The sequence below is a fragment of the Orcinus orca genome, chromosome 1, assembly GCF_937001465.1.
Source record: "Orcinus orca chromosome 1, mOrcOrc1.1, whole genome shotgun sequence".
NCBI classification, from domain to species: domain Eukaryota; kingdom Metazoa; phylum Chordata; class Mammalia; order Artiodactyla; family Delphinidae; genus Orcinus; species Orcinus orca.
Window position 1 is genome coordinate 17494136 of NC_064559.1, and position 21655 is coordinate 17515790.

General features: G+C 41.5%; 1 protein-coding gene and 1 long non-coding RNA gene across 2 annotated transcripts in view; one reads left to right on the forward strand and one right to left on the reverse strand.

Annotated features, from left to right (window-relative positions):
• Positions 1-5174: 5174 nt before the first annotated feature.
• LOC117201775 (uncharacterized) lies at positions 5175-11710 on the reverse strand. Its single transcript, XR_004483871.2, has 2 exons — positions 11562-11710; positions 5175-5836 (listed from the first exon to the last, which is right to left on the reverse strand). It is a non-coding gene; the product is annotated as an uncharacterized LOC117201775 (long non-coding RNA).
• Positions 11711-11729: 19 nt separating this feature from the next.
• The window catches only part of ESRRG (estrogen related receptor gamma), a 598949-nt gene continuing 589023 nt past the window's right edge, over positions 11730-21655 (forward strand). The window contains exon 1 of the mRNA XM_033430465.2: positions 11730-12030. The gene's annotated coding sequence lies outside the window, so the exon portion shown is untranslated. The remainder of the gene's footprint in view (positions 12031-21655) is intronic.

Consider the following 21655-nt stretch of genomic DNA (forward strand, 5'->3'; position numbering starts at 1 on the left):
CAAGTGAAGTGCATGTGGATGGATGTGTAATTGTTGGCATAGAGTAAGGTAGGAGAAAGAATCTGAGGTACATTTGGTTTGGGGACTGAATGACCCTATGGATAATTGATACCTTGAACCAAGACTGGGAGCAGAATAGAATAAATTTGAGAAGTTGGGCCAACATTAATTCAACTTTGTATCTGGTCAGTTTGAAATGGTGTTGAGTTTTTATGTCTTAATGATAAGCAAGGAGGTTGGGATTTCAGATGTAGAATTTATGATTTAAAAATTATTAATGTGTAAGTATTAAAAATAATAATAATTAATATTTATTGAAAACTGTGCACTCTGTGCTAAACATTTTGTATGCCTTATCTCACTTAAGGCTCTCAGCATCCCCAGGAGAAAGATACTATGATCAGCTTCCTCTCACAGATGGGGAAATCAGGCCCAGAACAGACAAGTAACTTAAGGCCCCAGGTCACCTGATGAAGTGGTCAGCAAGGGTTTGACTCCAGGCAATGTTATGCTGGAGTCTACACTCTTTATTCTTTTTCGGACTATTTCCAAGGCAAAGGCTGAAGCTATGAGGTTGACCAAGAGAGCAGGGTGAGAAAGAGGATGTGTCCGATAGGGATGTTTTTGACCTAACCTTCCACTTTCTTTTACTCAACTTCTTATTGCCAACAGTTCCCTCTTTGTAAAACAAAACAGTAAGGACTCGATAGATGTTGGGTGAGTGAATGAATGATTTGGATGTTAGAGGTTCAGGCTTTGTGGCCATACAGTAGAGGAAGGTTCACTGGCTCAGGCTGTCTTAACAGCAAGGTACTCAAACCCACAGTTCACAAAGAAAACGGGATGCATCAGAATCACCTGGGGTGGTTTCTTAAAAACAGACTCCCAGTTCCCAGCCCTGACCCACTGCAAAGCGAATTGGGGTCAGCCTGGCATTCCGTGTCCTTAATAAATGCCTGGGAGATTCGGATGGGCAGCCAGTTGGTTACCCACTGCATTGACCAACCAAGTTTGCCTGGGATTGAAATGTGGTATTTTTGTTACATAAAGTGCAGCCATAAAGGAATGAGATTGGTTTTCTTGTGTGTGTCCTAAACCAGCTGATGACTTTAAAAGAGGAATTCCCCAAATGTTTAGAGCAATCACAGGCTCGGTGAGGTAATTACGTAGCCTCCCCAAGTGACCATTTTGTAGGGAAATGCTCATTTGGATTTGTAGTTTCTGGTGTGTTTAATAAAACCACTTTCATTACTAAAACAGCGTCCCTTCAGAAATATGGTTTTTCTGGATAAAGAGGAAAACATAGAGGAGCAGAGCATTCATCCGACGTTATTACTATGTGTTCTCCACTTCCTCGTTACTCTCTGTGTTTGGAGAGGAGTCAATTGGGTCATTTTCTGAGCTCCGTGGACCAGCATCATTCCTGCGTATATTTGAATTGTTCACAACACTTTGACCTTTACCAGAGAACAGCTCTCCATTGATGCCAAGCGTTGTTATTATATAGTAGAGCCTTTGCGAAATGGTGGGGGAGGACCCAACTACACCTGTGTTACAGGCTGACTGCCATTAGAATTCTATAGAACATTTCTCAGAGTATGAGTTGACCTATGGAGAATCTGAATCCAGGCAATGATGAACCTTGCTATATCAGGGGTCTGCTGAATTTTTATATCTTAGCTTGGTCTGGTTTGGTAAATGCAAAAGAGTTTCTGGGCATGATACATTAGACCTCTGTGCAGTTAATTCATGGCTGTCCACATTTCTAGTAGATTTCACATATACTGTTGGAAACATGCACCATATATACTTTATCTCACAATAATTACACCGAAAATTAAAAAGAATCAATTCCAGTTTCACAGTATGTCGGCTTAACCATTTTTTTGCTCTGCATACAGGTCTAATTGCTTTAATTCTCATTTTATCTTTCTATAAGGTAGGGATCATATTCACTTCATTAGATCATTGTAAGCGATAACTAGAATTAGAAAAGATTTCCTTAAAGGGGACATACTTGTGGAGAAGTTTCCTTCATTTGAATTCTTGCAGGCATATTTCTTTTTGGCCCTTCATTCAGTCCTTTAATACATATTTATTGAACACCTACTTTGGGCCAGTTACGCTTCTAGGTGCTGGAGATCTCACTGGGAAAAATTAGCCAGAAAATGTCATGTCTCATACAGCATCCAGACATAGAGGACGAGGCAAACAGTAAAGGGAATAAATAAGTCAGCTACAAAGTATGTGAGAAGCCGTTAAGGGCTACAGGGAAAACAAAGCAGGAAAAGCAGGTGGGGAGCAGGTGGTGATTCCGTTTTTTTTAAATTTTATTTTTATTGGGGTAGAGTTGATTTACAATGTTGTGTTAGTTTCGGGTGTACAGCAAAGTGATTCAGTTATACATATACATATATTCATTCTTTTTTAGATTCTTTTCCCATATAGGTTATCCCAGAATATTGAGTAGTTTCCTGTGCTCTACAGTAGGTCCTCACTGGTTATCTATCTAATATATAGTAGTGTGTGTCTGTTCATCCCAAGCTCCTGATTTATCATCCCCGCCACGTTTCCCCTTTGGTAACCGTAAGTATGTTTTCGATATCTGTAAGTCTGTTTCTATTTTACAAACAAAAGTCTTCTTTAGAAATTAGATTCCACCTATGAGTGATAGCATATGATATTTGTCTTTCTCTTAGGGGGCTCCTCTCTGAGAGGGTAACACTTCAACAAAATCCTGAGGGAAGTGAGGACAGCCAGGGCAGCTTTTATGGAATAGCATTCCATGGGACATTAGTCCTAAGAAATGCTGAGCTTAAAAAGTGTTTCACTATTTAATAAGTTGGGAAATACATTTTAGAGATGTATAATGCTTGTTAGCATATTAAATAATTTGAAAAGACCTGCTAGAAAGAAACCTATTTAACTCAAACATATTTACAAATATTTCCTTCCCTCCCTCCCCTCCCCCTCCCTCCCCCTCCCCTCCCCTCCCCCTCCCTCCTTCCCCCCTCCCCTCTCCCTCCCTCTTCCACCCTCTCCTTCTTTCCTAATAAGCCAGAGCAGCCACCATAGCTCTAAACCAACCCTCAAATGTGCACACAACCCTGCTGACTGATGATCACTAGGGCTTCCGAGGCAGAACAGTCCAGGAAAAATGCCTCCATTCTGGAACCCTGGACCTAAGTATGAGACCTGCATCTGCTACTTTGTCCCTCAGCAAGTTGAACTTTCCTTATTTTTGGTTTCATCATCTCTAAGTTGGGCATCATAAGAATGCCAACTAGGTGGGGTCGTTGTAAGGGTTAAATAACACCCAGTGTTACTGCCTTTCTGAACTGTAGAGTCCTCCAAATACAGGGGTCTTATGTGCTTCTTTATTCACTTTTTTGGAACCTGGGATGAGTCAGTCCAAGGATATGACCCTGTCTGGGGTTCATGTATAAAGAGCTTGCCAAAGGAGCGTTGAAGGAGAAAGAATGAACATTCAGCGTCTGTGAGAGAGTGAAGAGCTGCCCTCCTGGACCAGAATCCAAACCCGGGGCCTTATTAGTATCAGGCTTCAATCAGCTAAAGTAATGAATCACAGGCCCATTTCTTTACATGAGCTAGTGGTTCCCAAACTTGGGAGCATACCAGACTCACTTGGCAGTTTTAAAAACATACTGTCGCCTGTCTCCAACCCAGACATTCTGACTTTCTTGCTGTGTGCTGTGACTTGAGCATCAGGACAAGCTTTCCAAGTGATTCCGGTACATGGCAAAGTTTGGAGGCCACTGATTTAAACCAATCCCTGGGAACCTCCTTTTCAGCAGCCTGGTCAAGAAAAAAGCTTCCGTACCAGAATGTTCATTGCAGCTTTATTTACAGTAGCCAGGACATGGAAGCAACCTACGTGTCCACTGACGGATGGATAAAGAAGATGTGGCACATATATACAATGGAATATTACTCAGCCATAAAAAGAAATGAAATTGAGTTATTTGTAGTGAGGTGGATGGACCTAGAGTCTGTCATACAGAGTGAAGTAAGTCAGAAAGACAAAAACAAATACCATATGCTAACACATATATATGGAATCAAAAAAAAAAAAAGGTTCTGAAGAACCTAGGGGCAGGACAGGAACAAAGATGCAGACGTAGAGAATGGACTTGAGGACACGGGGAGGGGGAAGGGTAAGCTGGGACAAAGTGAGAGAGTGGTATGGACATATATACACTACCAAATGTAAAATAGATAGCTAGTGGGAAGCAGCTGCATAGCACAGGGAGATCAGCTCTTTGCTTTGTGACCACCTAGAGGGGTGGGATAGGGAGGGTGGGAGGGAGATGCAAGAGGGAGGGGATATGGGGATATGTGTATATGTATAGCTGATTCACTTTGTTATAAAGCAGAAACTAACCATTGTAAAGCAATTATACTCCAATAAATATGTTAAAAATAATAATAATAATTTTTTAAAAAAAAGAAAGAAAGAAAAGCTTCCAAGTAGATCGTTGTTACAAATCAGTGAGTTAGATTCTTTTTTTCTTCTGGGAAGGAAAACAAGGAAGAAGGAAGAAAGGGAGGGATGGAGGGGAGGGAGGAGAATTTGTGTTTATCAATTGCCTATTTGGACAAGGCATTGTGCCTTCATGTGCATTTAATCTTCCCAATAACTCTGATACTTACATAGTATGATCCCATTTTAAAGATGCAATCACTGATCCTAAAGAGCTTAAGATATTTCCTAAGGAATTTGAAACAGGACATTTGTCCTGTTTTTCTTGGTCCTTTCCACCACACCGTGACAGCCATTCAACTTTTCTTTAGGCTCACAATGCTTCCCCCACCCTGTTTTTTCTCTCCTTAGCTGTCTGGTAAAACCTGGTGTGCAGCATTTCTGTAACAATGGCAAATGAAGTCAGTGTTAACATTTTTTTTGGAGGGAGAGGCAGTTTTTCATTTTAAGCTTAAATATGATGGGGAAATGACATACTTTATTCCCTTATAATAACTGTACACATAAGGCAGCTTAATTAACAGTAAATGTAGGAGTTTTCTGAGAGAGGCCCTTTCTAAGCAAAGCACCCGTACCCTATAGCTTCAGGCCTGTCAGTAAGGCTGGCCCTGTTTTTTCCATTTCCCAGATTAGCTAAAGACTTCATGGAATAGGAACAGATGCAGGCAAATGCTCTCCCTTAATAATAGTTTATTCATTGAACATTTACGGAGCACCTACTGTGTGCTAGGCACTAAGAATAAAAAGAGAAGTAAAACATGTGTGACACTAAAGGCAGTTACAGCTGAGCAGCAAAGACAGATGTAGTAACCATAATTAAAATATGGTAAGTATAGTCGTGGAAGCACATTGATGGAGTAAAGAGGAAGGCCTGATGGGCCACGCTGGGCTCTTGCAGGGAGGGGAGGGGAGGGGGCTGGCATCTTGGCATCAAGGTGACTTTTGAAGCGTGTGGTTGGGTCCAGTCACGCATCCCTTTGGTGATTACCTAACCACCAATGCTTGAAAGATCCTTCCCTGAGGATGGTAGGAAAGCTATTAAAGAGGAAATCCAGGTTGTAAGAAGTTGAATGACTTGTCCAGAGTCGCAAAAGCCGTCAGAGGTAGAAATTAGACTCCCACTCTGTGTTCTGACTCCAAGTTTAGTGTTCTTTCCATGACGCCGAGTTTCCTCTGCTGGTTCAGCTTCTGGCAGGGCCGCAGAGCTGAGAACATAGCTGGTGACTTGTAGCATCAGGTGACATCTTGATTATTTTTTCCAGTTGAACCTGGTTGCCAAGGAAAATTTTCTCCCTTCTGAACCTGGGCAGTGAATATCTCAGATGAAAATAGAGCCTTAAAATGAAAGAAATCCAGAAAACCCCAGGTATAAAATAAAATCTGAGCTGTATCGCCCTATTCAGAAATTTATGGTATAAATACAGATGTCCACAAATATTTAAAATCACCAACACCCTTTTGCCTTGGGTGTTATATAATTTCATATTTTACAAATTAGGTTTTATTCAAATAAATGCAATTTTATTTCAGATGCTTCTAACCGCCCCACCCCATCTATATTATCAGTTTAAGCCGTTGCCAATTTACTAATGATTGCCAAATAAATTTCTCCAGCCACAGATTTCTTCTAAATCTTTCCCGAGGCTGGTAGAATATGGCTGTTCCACAGGCTGTTAAACCTCGTATATCCCAAACCAAATTCATTATTTTCTTTACGTAGCCTTTATTTGTATCTCTTTGACGTGCTATCATTAATTCAGTTGCCCAAGTCAGACACTAAGGTCTGTTGATTCCAGCTTTCCTGCCAAATACCGTCCCATCCCTCTTCCCCACCTCACTGCCACAATTCTGCTGCAGCCCCCATTCTTTGGCACCTAACAGCTGCCATGGATCTTAACTGTACTCCCTGAAACAATGAGTATTTCCCCACACTAATCCATCTTTCTTAGCACACCGAGCATTGTCCAGCCAGTTTAAACCAAACCAGAAGGCTTTTCTTATTTTAATTCAGTATTCAAATCTTTCTAAAAGGCTGGTCCATTTTCGCTTGTCAGTTAAGTAAAATACCTTGAAGATAAATTTCCGTGATGATTGAAGCTTTTATTGTGCCTCAAGGCCGTCATTCTGAATACTGGTGATTATTATATACTCCCCATGTTGTAGGCAGCATGACATTTGGCTTAAATGGATGTGTTATTCTCTTTTAAGTTCAGTTTTAAAATAAACATCTTACATCAGTGGTTCTTAACCTTTCTGGAGTCATGAACCCTTTTGAGAATGTGGTGAAACTTAAGGGTCTTCTCTTGAGAACAAGGCACAGGCACACACACATACACACATATTTTGCCTACGACTTCAAGACTTTGAATTCATCCATGGCTCCCTAGAACAATCATGAAATCTGGGTTGAGGACCCCTGCCTTATAAGAAATTGTTTTCTTTCTTTCATGTCAGAGGCATGGTATACCTTTCTATTTTAAGGAAATGTTCTCATGAAGTTGGTCCCACTCGATTTGATTAGCTATAATACTTGCCCACCCCCTCATTTCAAGAATGGCCTGGGATAGGGCTGTTTACCTGTATCGTCTTCCTGATTACACCCTTAACTAGCTGTAGGACTTTGTGATGGCCTATAACTAGCAAGATACAGTAGAAATCAACTTAGATCCTTAGCCAGGGGACCTAAATTCTTGTCTCTATAGCCTCTGCTAAGTTTATAAAATTTTTTTAGAAACACAACTCTAGTGTAAAATGAGGCACGTCTGCCATGACGGTATTTCGTTGTATTGGAAGAGTGCTTTCATTCCTGCTATTTCACTTTATCCTAACAAAGACCTGATGAGAAGGTCGATGAGTTATGTCTTCAATGCATAGGGATAAATAAGGAAAGGAACACAGACAGAGGCTTGATCCAAATTAGTTACATCAGGAAATATATAAGGGGTCCCATTCTGGTTCTAGCCCCCAACTGCTCTTCAACTAACTTCATGATTTAATTCAAGCTACAGGTGATCAAGGCATCAACGCAAAAACAGTTGGACCAGTTTACATCAAATGAGGTCTGTGCAACAATCTGATTGATTGTGGCATGAAGGCAGGCATGAATGATGACTGATAACATTTTGGCTGATTTGGTCGGCTACTGGTACACTCAGTTATTCGTCATTTTATCTTATATAAAAGGGGCCATCTCGGAAAAGCTAAGAAGTTTGAACATATTTTTGTGTACAGATTTTTTTCTGAGCTACCCTTAACTATACTCAGAAGTTAGAAATACGATCTTTGTTCATTTTACCTGAGCTACCCAGCATATGTTTGGTATCCTCCAAAAAACCAATCTTACTAGGCTGATTACATCTTTCCCTGTGCAAGAAGGAAACTGAAGCCCAGTTTCATGAAATCATTTGCCTGAGGTCACCCACAGCTGATCAGAACCACACCCAGAGAAGATCACAGGGGACTACTTGTCCCCACTTACTTTCCTATATATATATACTTTTTGCACTATGTGGGCCTCTCACTGTTGTGGCCTCTCCCATTGCGGAGCACAGGCTCCGGATGCGCAGGCTCAGCGGCCATGGCTCACAGGCCCAGCCGCTCTGCGGCATGTGGGATCTTCCCGGACCGGGGCACGAACCTGCGTCCCCTGCATCGGCAGGCGGACTCTCAACCACTGCACCACCAGGGAAGCCCATTTTCCTATCTTTTTAAGCAGGAGAATTAATATCTTGACACGTAGCAAATTCAACATCCAACAGAGAAAGGCTCGTAACAGCTGAAAAGTCATAATCAAGTTTACAGTTGCCTTCCAAATACTACAATTATATATGTGTCCGCCCCCCGACACCTCCAGCACACACGCTCTCATTAAGTTCTATGTCATCAGAATATGCTTCTCTAACTAAATAGCTTCACCTTTGGCCTTACTTGTTTTTTCCTAGGGCCTGTGTGAAATATGGAGAAATATTTCTCCAGTTAAAAGGATAAAACTGTTGCCACTTAAAACTTTCAATTTCTGTCAAATTGAACATTGGCATCGTAGCTCTCCAAAGGGCAGTTTTGTGTCAATGAGTGCATCAGAAGCTGTTTTATGAGAGCCTGTGTTGTACTTGGCACTTTGTTAGGCAAGCCAGAAGAGACAGGAAAAAAAAAATCCATAATCCTGTTAGAAAGGAATTGGGAGGTGGTGATTAAAAAAGCAAACCCCTGAAGCGGTTAAATAACAGTGATGTCATATGTAGAAGTGAACATTCCAGAACAGAGAGAGACAATGATCAGTACACTCGAGAATAGTAAATAATGACTTTGTGGGCAAAATAGGATTTGAACTTGGACTTGACCAATGACATTGAAGGCTTGGGCAATGCTATTGGAGTAGGAGTTAACAGAGGGTGTGAGATGGGCAGTGTATGACAAGCCTGACTGCAAGATTCGACTAGTTAGGATGCAAGTTGAGTTGGTTAGGGGGTAGATAGGCAGAGAGCGTGATAATGAGGGCTCAAGGCCCTTGAATTTGAATCCCAGCTGGGTAACTTTGGGCAAATTACTTAACTTCTCTGTGCCTCCGTTTCCTTGGGTAAAATGGGAATACCAATAATCCCTCTCTCATATTGTTGTTGAGAAGATTTAATTAGATTTACAAGTTCCAAACACAAAGTTTAGAACAGTGCCTTCAGTGTGTTCCATCCACCTTAGTAAGCATTTTTACACACTTTGGTTTCGTTGGGAAGTTAAACTGAACGTGCTCCAACAATATTAACTATTATAGTCAGGGTGAAGGCAGAAAATAAAGACCTGAAAGTGGTCTGAGGAGTTTGAACTTGAATAAACAACAGAGAGCCATTCTCAGGCAGAATTGGATTTAGAAAAGCTGGGCTTAGAAGGGATCTTTTCAAACCTCCAGAGAACTTGAGTACCTTGCCTTCTACACTTTACTAGTTGCTCAAAGAGCTCAGCCGCCCTGGGGAAGGAAACCATTTGGTCACCTTCACTGGCATGTGGATTGGTGACAAACAGCACAGAAGGCAATTGTCTGAAAAAAAAAAATTGGATTTCAAGGGATTAAAGTTAGTCAAATTTTTATTGTTCTTTCTCTTGGCATTGGGTCTTTAAGGGTCCAGTTCTGAGGTTAATAAGTAAAGGAGCTGGAGAACCAGGTTGGTAGGTTGAATATTAATGAGCCCCTGTTGGAGAGTTACTGAAAAGTCACCAGTAACACGGTGCGATGATGTCTCCTCGAATTCTGAGTAGACCCTCGCCTTCTTCAGAATCATCGTTGACCCTGATAACCCCTAAGCGCCAGACAGGTCTGCACTGATTCATCCTTCGGGCATTCCAAGGAGACAGATAAGTAGAGCCAGACAGCTATGTCCAGTTGTTTAGGGTGGCGAGGTAGAGTTAACTTCTGGAATCTGTCTACTAGTCAGTAGTCCTGAGACCCTCCTTCGGTTTACTTTAGTGAGGCTCTTCTCCAATTCGGATTGTATGGTCTTTACATAATTACAGTGTCTTCCCTCTGGAATTTGCTAGTGATTCGTGGTCTGTGACTCTAAAGGGAAAAGACCTACCAGGTGACTTGCCGTTTTCATTAAACTGAGCCAATCTCTCAGATAGGTAAACTAGTTGTAAACCTATAGCAGCTGCAGATTATTTTAGAAGAGTTCAAAAGTTTTCTACCAATCAGCTTTGTTTTTCAGATAGGATACTCTCCTCCATGCTTTATGTTTTGCAACCTTAGCTTCTGCTGTCATCTTTTAGGAATTTGAATCAGTGACTTTACCGATACATGATGGTGACCAAGGTCAACATGAGGCTTGGGGAAAAAAAATTCCTAAGCCTGTTCTACTACTCCAAATGGGGAATTAGCGATAAAGAAGGGCAATGTATTTGCCAGACCTCGTGCTAGATATTTATTTTTCAGCAATGCATACATAGTGATTGATATACACAATATTATGATTAATAGATGCTACGGAAAACATACCAAACAATGTACAAAGGACACAAACTAGGTATGACAAAAAGACATGCTCTCTGCTTTACCTGTCATGTAGCCACACCATCTAAAATGCATTCTCATGTTTGCAGAGATAAATATTAAGGATTAATTTTGAGAACTTCCTTACTGATTCCCGAGAACCTAATTATAGAAATGACAAATACAGTGAATGACCAGCAATATCTTTGTATTAAAAAAAAAAGTTTTCTTGCTATTGTAGAAGAGTTCAAATAAAGCTAGTTATCCTCTCTGCCCTTTTAAACTACCCTTGTGGGTCAGATGCCTTCCCCCCCCCCCCAAATTTCCGGATGTGTCCAGAAAGCCCCTCTTATAGGGGCTTGGCCTTTTCTCTCTCTCTCTCTTTTCTTCCCTGCCCCCTCCCCATTTTTAAAGGGCTTTAAAGAACATCTCTGGGAGACAAAAATAGCTCCAGTTGTGAGAGGCCTACACACTGGGAATGCAACTGAGAGATGCAAGTCAGCAAGTGCGAGCCGACAACAGGAGTGTCTGGCCCTGGGTGGATGCTCCTCGCTGTATGGGTGCCGCTTCTCTGCCTGGGCCTGGTGGGTAGAAGGGAAAATGGTTTTTCAGGGGTGGGCGGTGGGTCGGGTAGGTTTGGGGTCCGGCCTTGTTAGGAATGGAAACCCCAGCATTCGGGGCCGAGGGGGCTCTTCCTTCCCCTCCCCCCAGGTTTTAAAAAACGTCTTTTGCCCAGCCGGGGATTGGCGACGGTCAAAAGGGAGCCGTTGGCACTGAATGTCACCCTGAAGGTAAAATGAAAGACAAAAGATGAACGCATGCTTGCTTTCCGTTCGGCAGCGGCGGCTGCAGCGGCAGTAGCAACAGCAGGATTTAAAGGGGAAAAAAAAACCCACAAAAAACCCCACACGCACAGACACACATAAATACACACCGAGAGGCGTCAATTATGCCAACGCAATATTGCAATCAAATCATGACAGTGCCGGGAATTTTTTTTTTTTTTTTGCGGGGGGGAAATCTAGATATTTATTTTGCAAAAGGGAGAGAGAGAAAGGCATGCAAACAGAAACGTGCACATACCACGTAACCACCCGAGGAGAACCTGGCAGCCTCTCTCTTCTTCTGCCAAGTTATCATTGAGAAAACAGACAGGCATCATGACGTCCTGGGTCACAGGGAGTGCGGACCGACGCTACCAAGAGCAAAGGGAGGCGCCCGGGCGCTCCGGCTAGCGGCGGGCGCCCCTCGGCCCCTGGCCGCCCGGCTCGGTGAGTGCACAGCCGCGCGGGACGCGGACCCCGGGGGCCAGGCCGGCCCTGCAGCCGCGGGGGCCCAGCGGGGGGCCGTGCCCTTGGTCCCGGCGAGCAGGCAGGCACCCCCTCGCCCGCCCGAGGTCGCGGGAGCCCAGTTAAAGGAGGCGTGTGTAAGATGTGCAATGTTCCTGCATGGGGGTTTTGTAGACTTTCCCAGCCAAAGCGACCGGCTTCGGCTTCTTTAAAATCCCCGACGACTCACCTGCTTAACCTGCTGCAGTTCTGACCCTGCCAAGGTAACTGGTCCAAATCCTTATCATCAACATCTGGAGACAGACATTTGCATCTGGGGCATCCTTGATTTGCAGTCCTGGTGGAAATCTCTATTGCTCCCCGCCCCCCCCCACCCCGCCTTCCCCCCTTCACTTGTTTAGAGTCTCTTGGAGGAAAAAAAAAAAAGCAACCCTCCCTCCATCACACAACCATAAGTCCTATCCCGCTGTTGTAGACTCGCCTTACCATGACTGCAAAACTGTCAGCGCGTGTTCTAGGGACACTGACCAATTTTCATTTCCATGAGATTTGTTCTTTAAAACACCTCTCCCATCCCCCTTCCTGGATAGAGACTTCAGGGCTTGGGAAAGTGGCAAAGAGTGAGGGCAGAGTTAGGGCGCTGGGACTGGGATGGGTGCGGGGCGGGGGGAGTCCTCCGGTCTTAGGGGGCGAGGGGATCCGGGGAAGGGGTCGTTGGGGAGAGGGTGGTGTCAGGAGTTGAGGACCGCTGTCGTGGGCTGGCAAATCCTTCTGGTGCTTGCTGCTGCCGTAGTCCTAGGTGTCTCCTGCCTGTCCTCTACGCCTCATTCCCTGTCTCCCCAACCCGTTCACCTTCCGTGGGAGTCTCTGAAGTTACACGGAGGTCACCCGACCGTCGTGTCATTTTAAGTATTTCAAACCACCTACCTACCCCCTTCCACCCCTCAAGTCTGTCCGATGCATGTCGGATAGACTCTCCCCCCCACCCATGCTTGGTGATGGGAGGTTCTCAGAGAGAGAAAGACACAGAAGGCAAAGCTCTCTCCTCCCATTCTCTTCCCTTCTGGCAACCTTTTCCTAGCTGCACCCCTCCCCCATTCAGAATCTTAATGAACAATTCTGGAAAAGTCCGGAAGGGCCTGGAGAAACCCCTCGCATGCCTCACTGCTGTGGAATGATTATGTCTGTGTTTATTTCTTGTGCTTGCTTGGGTTATGTTGTGAATTGCCACATGGGTTGGCTTAAGCTAGGGAGGCTTGTTTGCTGTGTGTTGGTATTGTAGTACCAGGACCAGTGGCCACACAAAAAGACACAGGCAGACACAGAAATACAGGATTTTTCTACTCTAAACCAGAGGGCAGTGTTGAAAATAACACCTTCTCTCTCTCGATTTAAAAAAAAAAAAAAGAAAAGAAAAGAAAAAAGAGAAAAAAGAAAGAAATTCTCAGCATGTGGGTTAGGTGCAGCTGTTAGGTCCACATATGACTTCCTCCTCTTTTCAAAACACTCCTGCATAATACTTTAAGTCAAGAGCAAGAGACCTGGGGATGTTTTGAAGTGTTGCGAGCAGCTGAATGACTTGGTTTAGTTTTGAAGAGAGACTCTCTTTTGTTTCTCACGCTGCCCAAAGACCAGATAGGGGAGTGTGTTTGGAAAATGCCCAAATTCAGAAGCAGCAGGCAACAGAAAAGAGGAAGAAATATTCTCCCAGGGAAGGAAGGGGATGGGATTGGGGAGTGGGGGAGAGGTGTCAGGGTTTGTTTGTTTGTTTTTTTTCCCTGTCCAGTAGATTTGATGTTATCAAAATGAGTTAACCAACCTGAGAAAACAGTGTTCTGTCCTTGTGGGCAAGAGAGGGAAATTTGAACAGTTCTCAGATCTGAGCTGAGGAAGGTACTTGAAAACATGGATGGAGATGGAGTCACGTGGTAGGGTTTCTTTTCCTTCAAATACAAAACGAGTTGAGTATATCATGAAACAGGCCTATGTGATCTTTCAGATATAGATTTGTCTGTCAAGCATGGCTTTGTTGTTTTTACTAAAACAATTCTCATAACTCTTTCGACTCATAGAGAATTAGAAGTTTTTATATTGAGAATGGTATCATATAACGCATAGAACTATCCGTTGACTGGGGAGATGAATGTAGATAAAAGATCATTTCTTTTCTTTAATAAATCAAAATAGCATTGAAATCTTTGTGCATGATGTATACGGAAACCTGCTGGTCTTTTTAAAGGGGAGATTGCCAAGGGAGCAAAGAGACCTTCTGATGGGTGGTGACTTTAACAACAGAGAGCAGATCAATCCATTTGGTTTCCATGTCTGTGCCACTCAATTTATTCTGTACAAGTTTTCCAGAAATTAAAAGGTTACCAAGAGAGTTCCACGTTCCCAGCTCCAACTGAGCGCCACTTATTACTGCAACAGGATTTCAATATTAAGTGATCTGGAAGATATTTCATCTCTCATTTTGAGTTCTGAATTTGAATCAGCATGAGAATGGCCGGGCAGCAAGATGAGGTATAACTAACCTCGTTGGCAGGCAGTGGAAGGGCTGGGAGGGAAAGTGTTGCTGAGAAGAGTAACTGGGGCTGTTCTCAGCAACCTTGTTTACAGGGACATTTCAGAAGCAGCTAGAATTTTCACAAGAGCCTGCCAGAGGTAATGGGCTTATGTTTGAAATTGATCCTAAGTGTGTCTTTTTTTTTTCTCCTTCACGGACTTGCTATGTACCTTAGCTGAACACTCAAGGCAAAACTTTCCTTAGGCCCCAATGACATTTGCTAATATAGACAAATCCCTGGATTACTGTGTCACAGGAAAGGAGGTTATTTATGAGGTTCTCCTTTGTTTGCAGATGTGTCCATGCAAGTAGCTTTAGCCCTGTTTTATTTGTTTATTTTTCAACAGCAGGCATGCTTGACTGTGTTCAATGCAAAACAAATCACATCCGAGGAAGTTAAAGTATGCCTTGCAGGTTGATCTATAAATTGGTTTCAATTAGACACTGGAGATCTCATTATCCCAGTGAGGGGAATTTATGACATAAAGTAGGAATTTTGTATTTGTTTCAAAATTGTTGGAAAACTGTGGGAACAGAAGGATTTTGAGGGAAATGCCAAAAACCACGTTAATGAAGAAAAACAATGTTGAGATACTTTTGAATAATAGATAGGCTATGTGATGGTCAACCACAAGATAACATTCTTACACAGTATCTTTATGGCTTTAAATTGGCTGCATTGTCAACTAAGCCTACTCCTCTATTAAGCCATTATACTTTTCAATTATTTAACATTTCTGGCCAACCTATCTTCTGTGGTCTTTTTCTGTACACATCAGAAATGATGTGTACAGTAGTAATGGCTGGCTGCTAGTGCGGGGACTTTGCAGTGGAGAAAGGTTTAATTTTAACTTCTTGGGACAAATACTACAAAGAATGCACAGAGGAAAAAGAAAAATTATGGAAACAGACGGAGCCCTATGCGATGGAGAGAGCTACAGCCTCGAAACGTACCTAATACAATTTGAGTTAGTCTCACTAAGAAACCTTGACAGTATCTGCCTTCTAGGTACTGTGCATTTGGAAACACTATATCTCCATTTAAATGACGATCTGTTTCCTCCAGGGAGCAGTTGGTGAATCCTTCCGTTGAACCACTGGTATGAGGAAACCAACTGCAAATTTTTCCTTTAACAACAGAATCTGTCGTTTCGAAGAAACGATGACTGAGTTTCATAGTACTGTGATTTTTTGAAATTCACTGAAAATATCTCTATAAAGTCAAAATAACGTACCTCTTGTGCCAACAAAGAAATTTTCTCTTGTCACTTTTTAAAAGCTGTGAAATAATTCTGCTTTGCAATTTAGTTTTAAGGTTAGCATTGCCATTCCAGTAGAGTAAGCGGGCCTTAGGAATCAGAGGAGGGAATTACATAGGCGTTCTGTGTACTTCTTATGCTCTCAGGTTAGCAGATGGGGGCAGGTGCTGTAGGAAAGGTGAAGGATCTTTCTCTGGAACCATCTTCTTTTGATTATTTTGAACCTAATTTGTAAGAGTATTTTGTTTTGGAATCAGTGGTAGTGGTGGCCAAAAAGGAGAGCCGGATCCTGTGAGGCCTTCTTTTGAGAGATGATTGCAGAAAGTAATTCAGTCTTTTGAAATAGAATGTAGACACACAACCTAATGATTTGGGATCTTCAGAGTCAGGTAACTGGGAATATCTTTGCAAATCATTAAATAAAAATTCTCTAAGTAGACATTGTGATGATGCTAAGACCCTGTGTGTCTTTATCACATAGCTAGGACAGTTTTCTTTTCCTTGGCAATTAGATGCCATTCATTCACTCAACCCTGAATGATTTCTAATTGTGAAGGCCCACTCCTCCCTTAGCTGACTTGCTGCATCGTATTGGGTGTAAATCCCACCTCCCACTCTCCCTCTGATATGTACACCATGTGCAGATATTTTATAATGTATTTATACCATTATGCTCGATAATTCCTGTGGTTGTGAAGAAGAATCATTGATAGTTTTAAATCAGGCCTCTGTTTATACTTCTATTACGAAAGATGCTTTGTTCATGGAAACAAAGGAATGATCATAGTTACCGCAAAAGAGGGTTAAATGTGTTTAGAATTCCTGTGGTAAAATGCAAGACCCTGGAGAATCAAAGCTATTTTATTTACTTAGGGGCACTTATAGCTGTTTCAGGTGACCCGTCTGCTAAAATAAATAACCTGGATAGGACCCTTTAAAGGATGCTAATTAATGAATGCGCTTGTTTTATTTTCCTTACACAAATGAATTTTTGTTTTTAACTTGGAAAATATGCATATCTGGCACAGTGATCTTTTACTGTTTGGAAGATTCAAATTCAGAATGCTAGCTTCATATGAAGCACAGCAAAACTTTTGTACTCCTAGTCTGATACATATGTGGTAGGATAAACAGTGTTTCCAGATATCTGTGTTACCAGAGTGACCCATTTCAATTTGATCTCACTCTAAGATATATTAGATTAATAAGGCTGATTTTATGACCAATATCATATTCACAAATACTTGTTTTCATTAGCACAATTATAGATCGTGAGGTAAATTTCCATATATGTTAAATACTAACAACAGAAATAACTAACATTTGTATAGTGTGTTACAGTTTATAACCATACGTTATCTATAAGCTGTTCTTTGGAAGAATATCTATTGCATTTTCTTACTCAAGAAGGCAATCAGGTAAACGTAATATGAAAATAGATTCTTTTACCAGAGTTTTCTTTCTCTTTCCTTTCCTTTCTCCCTTCCTCTTTCCCTCCTCTTCCTTCCTTTTTTCTTTTTTCCTTTCTTAATGGAGAAAAACCTAATGATGCTTTTTTTTTTTTTAGTGGGGCATGTATAATTGCTTATGACACATTTCTATTAAAAAAGGAGCTGTAACAAGCAATCCAACAGGATTTTTAGAATCTGTCTTCTGCCTACCAGTGTTCTTGAGGAAAATGTAAGGTTGCTGAAATCATTTCATGCCCTGTATGTTTTCAAACATAAATCAGGAAAATTGTTAGCGAGTTATAGCTCTTCTTAGAGACTGTGGCTATAGTGCTCTAGTAAACACAGGCTATATATTTTTCCAAGTTATTACGTGTGGAGATAAATCCAAAGTTGGCTATTTAGATGAACAGTTTAATTCAGTTACTAGAAATCCATGTTCTATTTAGGGTGAACATTTATTTTCCAAAGGTTGAAACAATGGGACATAATACCGGAGGGCCCTTTGGATCCATCAAAGTTAGAAATTTGTGTTTTTTAGCTAATGTGTACATTACTGAACATCGATCTTCAGCTCAGGGACAGTCAAAATGGTCCTGAGCAGAGTTTATACTATGATCCGGTTGCCGTCTTCATCCGAGAACCGTGACCCTTTGTTTCTTTCTTTCTTTTTTTTTTTTTTTTTTTTTTGCGATACGCGGGCCTCTCACTGTTGTGGCCTCTCCCGTTGCGGAGCACAGGCTCCGGACGCGCAGGCTCAGCGGCCATGGCTCACGGGCCTAGCCGCTCCGCGGCATGTGGGATCCTCCCGGACCGGGGCACGAACCCGTGTCCCCTGCATCGGCAGGCAGACTCTCAACCACTGCACCACCAGGGAAGCCCTGTTTTTTTATTTCTGAAATGAAGGGATATGACTTGATGGTCTCCAGTGATTCTGAATTAAGTGATTGATTAATAATGAATAAACCAATTAATCATACTCCTGTTTATTTCTATTCTATAAGCTAATTATTTACATAAGTATGGCCTTATGCCATGACTGGAGATATTAGTGTGTAGAGTAGTAACTAAGCTCCGGTTCAGGGGTTTGAAATGAAAGCCTCATGAAATTTAGCCACTCAAGTTTACACTGAAATTTTTCATTTATAGACTAATTATTAGATATATACTTTTTTTTTCACAGAAAATAATCTTAAATGCAGATGATTTTTCTAGGCTAAACCATAAAACTTATGTTACTTACTGAGGTGAATTATTGTATATCGTTGAGAAAAAAATGTGAAAAACAGTTCTGTTATGAAACAAGTGATAAATGTAACAGAAAAGCCATAAAACTGATGATAGTTTATCATTTATCTAAATTCTGGAGGGTTGATGTTTAAGAGAATACACATATAAATGGAAGTTAAAAAGATAGGTGGAAACTATTGCAGAGTATCTGAAAGGGATTTTTTTTAATATTTTATGCAAGGGATTTTTAGAAACTTCCAGGATTTTTAGAGACTGGCTGCAAAGTATTTCTTTCCCTGGGCATAGTGTAACATTAGCAGTACTCCTAAGTTCCTCACCTGTAATAAGATTTGTTTTTTGACAACCAGTATTGAAAAGTGAGAGAGTGAGAAAAAACGGAGAGAAAAAATTATGCTCTGAAGTGATTGGTCAAGATGTGAGAGAAGAAAAGATGGAAGGTGGTTGAAGGTAGAAAAGAGGCATATGGGGGTATGTGTGGTGTGTGTGTGTGTATGAATGAGATAGAGAGAGAGAGAGAGAGAGAGAGAGAGAGAGAGAGAGAGAGAGATGGATGGCTTGGTCTGCATTTAACTGATCAGTAGGTTGGGAAACCAAAAGGCAAAAGAGGGAAGCTAAGGCATGCATATTCTTCCTGAAGAGAAAGTACAGTATGTGAGTTATGTGGAGAAACGTTGGAATTAGAGTTTGAGCATTCATTTTGAAATTTTTGCTGGGCCACTCATTGCCTGTTTTGATCTTGTGAAATTATTAAGTTCTCTGAATTTGTCTTATCGGTAAACGTGTAAATAAGAAAAGCATGTGCTTCCAAGATGGTTGTGAGAGTTGAGTGAGACTCGTGTATAAAAGTGCTTGGAAGTTCTACCTAGTTTTAGGTGGTAGGAAAAGTCATTGGGTCAAGCGGTTCTTCGTGCTGACCAGGTGTGACAAAGGCTTAGGCCAATTCGTTTAGCTCCAGAGTGGTCTTTGGTAGGCATGTTTCTTGTCCATTGTGGCCCAAGAACTGTGGTGGGTTCATTACATATTCTTTTATTTAGGGAGGAAGCAGGAAGTAGTATGCAGCTGGCCGGTTGAAAAGAGCGGGCCTGATAATTCTAATGTATGCTATGCCAGTGCACAGGAACATATTTCCTTGCTTTACAGTTGGCCACAGCTTGTCTAATACACAAGTGAATGACTTTGGAAACAAAAGCAATGTATCCAATAATTGTTTTCTTTGTCTCGAACATTGCCTGTCATTCCCACTTTTGCCAGGACGCTGATATTCATCTAAACTTCCTGGATTTTTGTTAAGGCTGAAGGAATCATGGTTTGGCAGTAAATACTAATTAATACTAATATAAATTCCATTTAAAAAAAGATTTCCAGGCTATAACAGAACTGATTAATGCAATACATCAGCTGAACTCCAAATTCTAAATTCTATACAGATCTCTCAAGAATATTTTTATTTTTATGTAGGGTTCACTGATAAACGTTTAGCCGATTCTTCCATCAGAAATGGCCTACACTTCAAAGCCTGAAGTGAAGCAGTAGATCAAGAAGTATTCAAGAAATTTGGGCTGTTTGTTTAGACAATATATCTTTAAAAAGCAGATTCAAAAATCTGCTTGGACTTTACCTGAGGTTGGTCCTGTGCTCTGCTCTAATTCACAAGATAATGATCAACAGAATTCTATACTTTGTGATCTGTCAAACCTAGAAACTGAAGTGAACCTAGAAATCAAGAGATGTCTTGGGATCAAGTTTGAATCTAAAAGTAAATATTCAGTGGCTCTTACCAAAATTCTTTAGTCCTCAACATATAGAATATATGCTAACCAAATGGAGAAAACAATATTTAGGTGATTTAGTTATGCGTCAGTGTTAAAAACTTTGATATGTGTGTAATTATTTGAAAGTAACTGAAAACCTAGCATGAACTCTGGAAGGCCACAAATAACCTCCAAACCACTCTTTGTTGAGAAGCTGTAGCTTCTTATGAGATTGATCATAGAGAGTAAAATGGACCCAGCTTGAGTTTCTTTTACATTTAGGAAAATTTATTAAACACATAATGTGTTTAGCATCAGGTTAGGTCTGGTAGAGAATACAAAGTAATTTTAAGATATAGTTCCTCTCTTTAAGGGAATTACACTATCTTTAGGGGAATATAATAACACACATTAAACTATTAAGATAACAGTCCAATATAGCATGGTGCAGAAAATGAAGCTATGTGACAGAGTCATATGTATTGCGACAGAATCAGAGCTTGGGTTGAGGTTCAGGCTATCATTTACTGGCTGTGTGACTCTCACCTCTTTAAGCCATAGTTTTACCATTTACAAATTGGGCATAGTTTCATCTGTCTCCTAGGATTGTCACGAGAATCAAATGAGACCAAGTATTTGAAAGTGTTTTTGTGCTTTATGATAGAGATTACACAAATTCCAGGAGGGGGGGAGGAAGGACACTGATAGCATTGCACTTGAGAGTAGGGGCCGTGTCTCAGCTGACCTTGTACCCCCGAGTCTGGCACTGGGCCTGGTTCTGAGAGGGGGCTCAGTAAATGTTGGCAAATGCGTGCATGTGAGGCACTGGGGACAGCCCTTGACCTATGTTATTCTTTAAATCTTCCCCATAATCTTGTATGGTAGATATATATTGTCTCCATTTCACAAATGAGAAAACAGAGGTTTAGAGATTTTAAGCAACTCCAATCTCATGTAGGTAGAAAGTAGTAGGGTCATGTTAGGAAGCTATCATTACACTACAGGGTCGGAAATTATCATTACGCCTGAACCTTAGTGTGGGCAAAATGAAAAGCAAAGGCCTTGGATAACTTACCAGTTGCCCAGGCAGCTCATGGGCCAGCTTTCAGAGAAGTAGGAGAACACTTCCCTGTGCTGCCTGACACATTTAACGTGGCCTTTGGTTGAACTGTCAGTCCTGATTTCTACCCTTTGAAGTAAGGTGCAAAATCGTGAGAAAATACCATATAATATACCATTACCTAGGCTTGTCATTGGGACAGAAGGGAGAGGAGGGGCAGTGAGGCACACACAGATGCTGAAGTGGTTAACCAGTGACTTGGATTAAGTTTTCTCCAGCAACCCGCACCAAGTCCCCGAGCCCCCTCTGTCTCGTACACTCTCTTAACTTTCCCTCTCAGAGTTGGCAAGGTCTGGAATTTCCATTCTCCTCCATGATCAGGTGGTAAAGAAGGTGATGCCAATACCAAACAGCATATTCACGTTCTGCATGGCTTGCCTGCCCCTAACATCCCACCAGCCTTATTCTATCAGTAGGTTCTACTGGAGTGAAATTTTACAGTTGTGCCTAGTTTAGAATCAACAGTAATAAGATGGCCCCCAACCAAACAGGA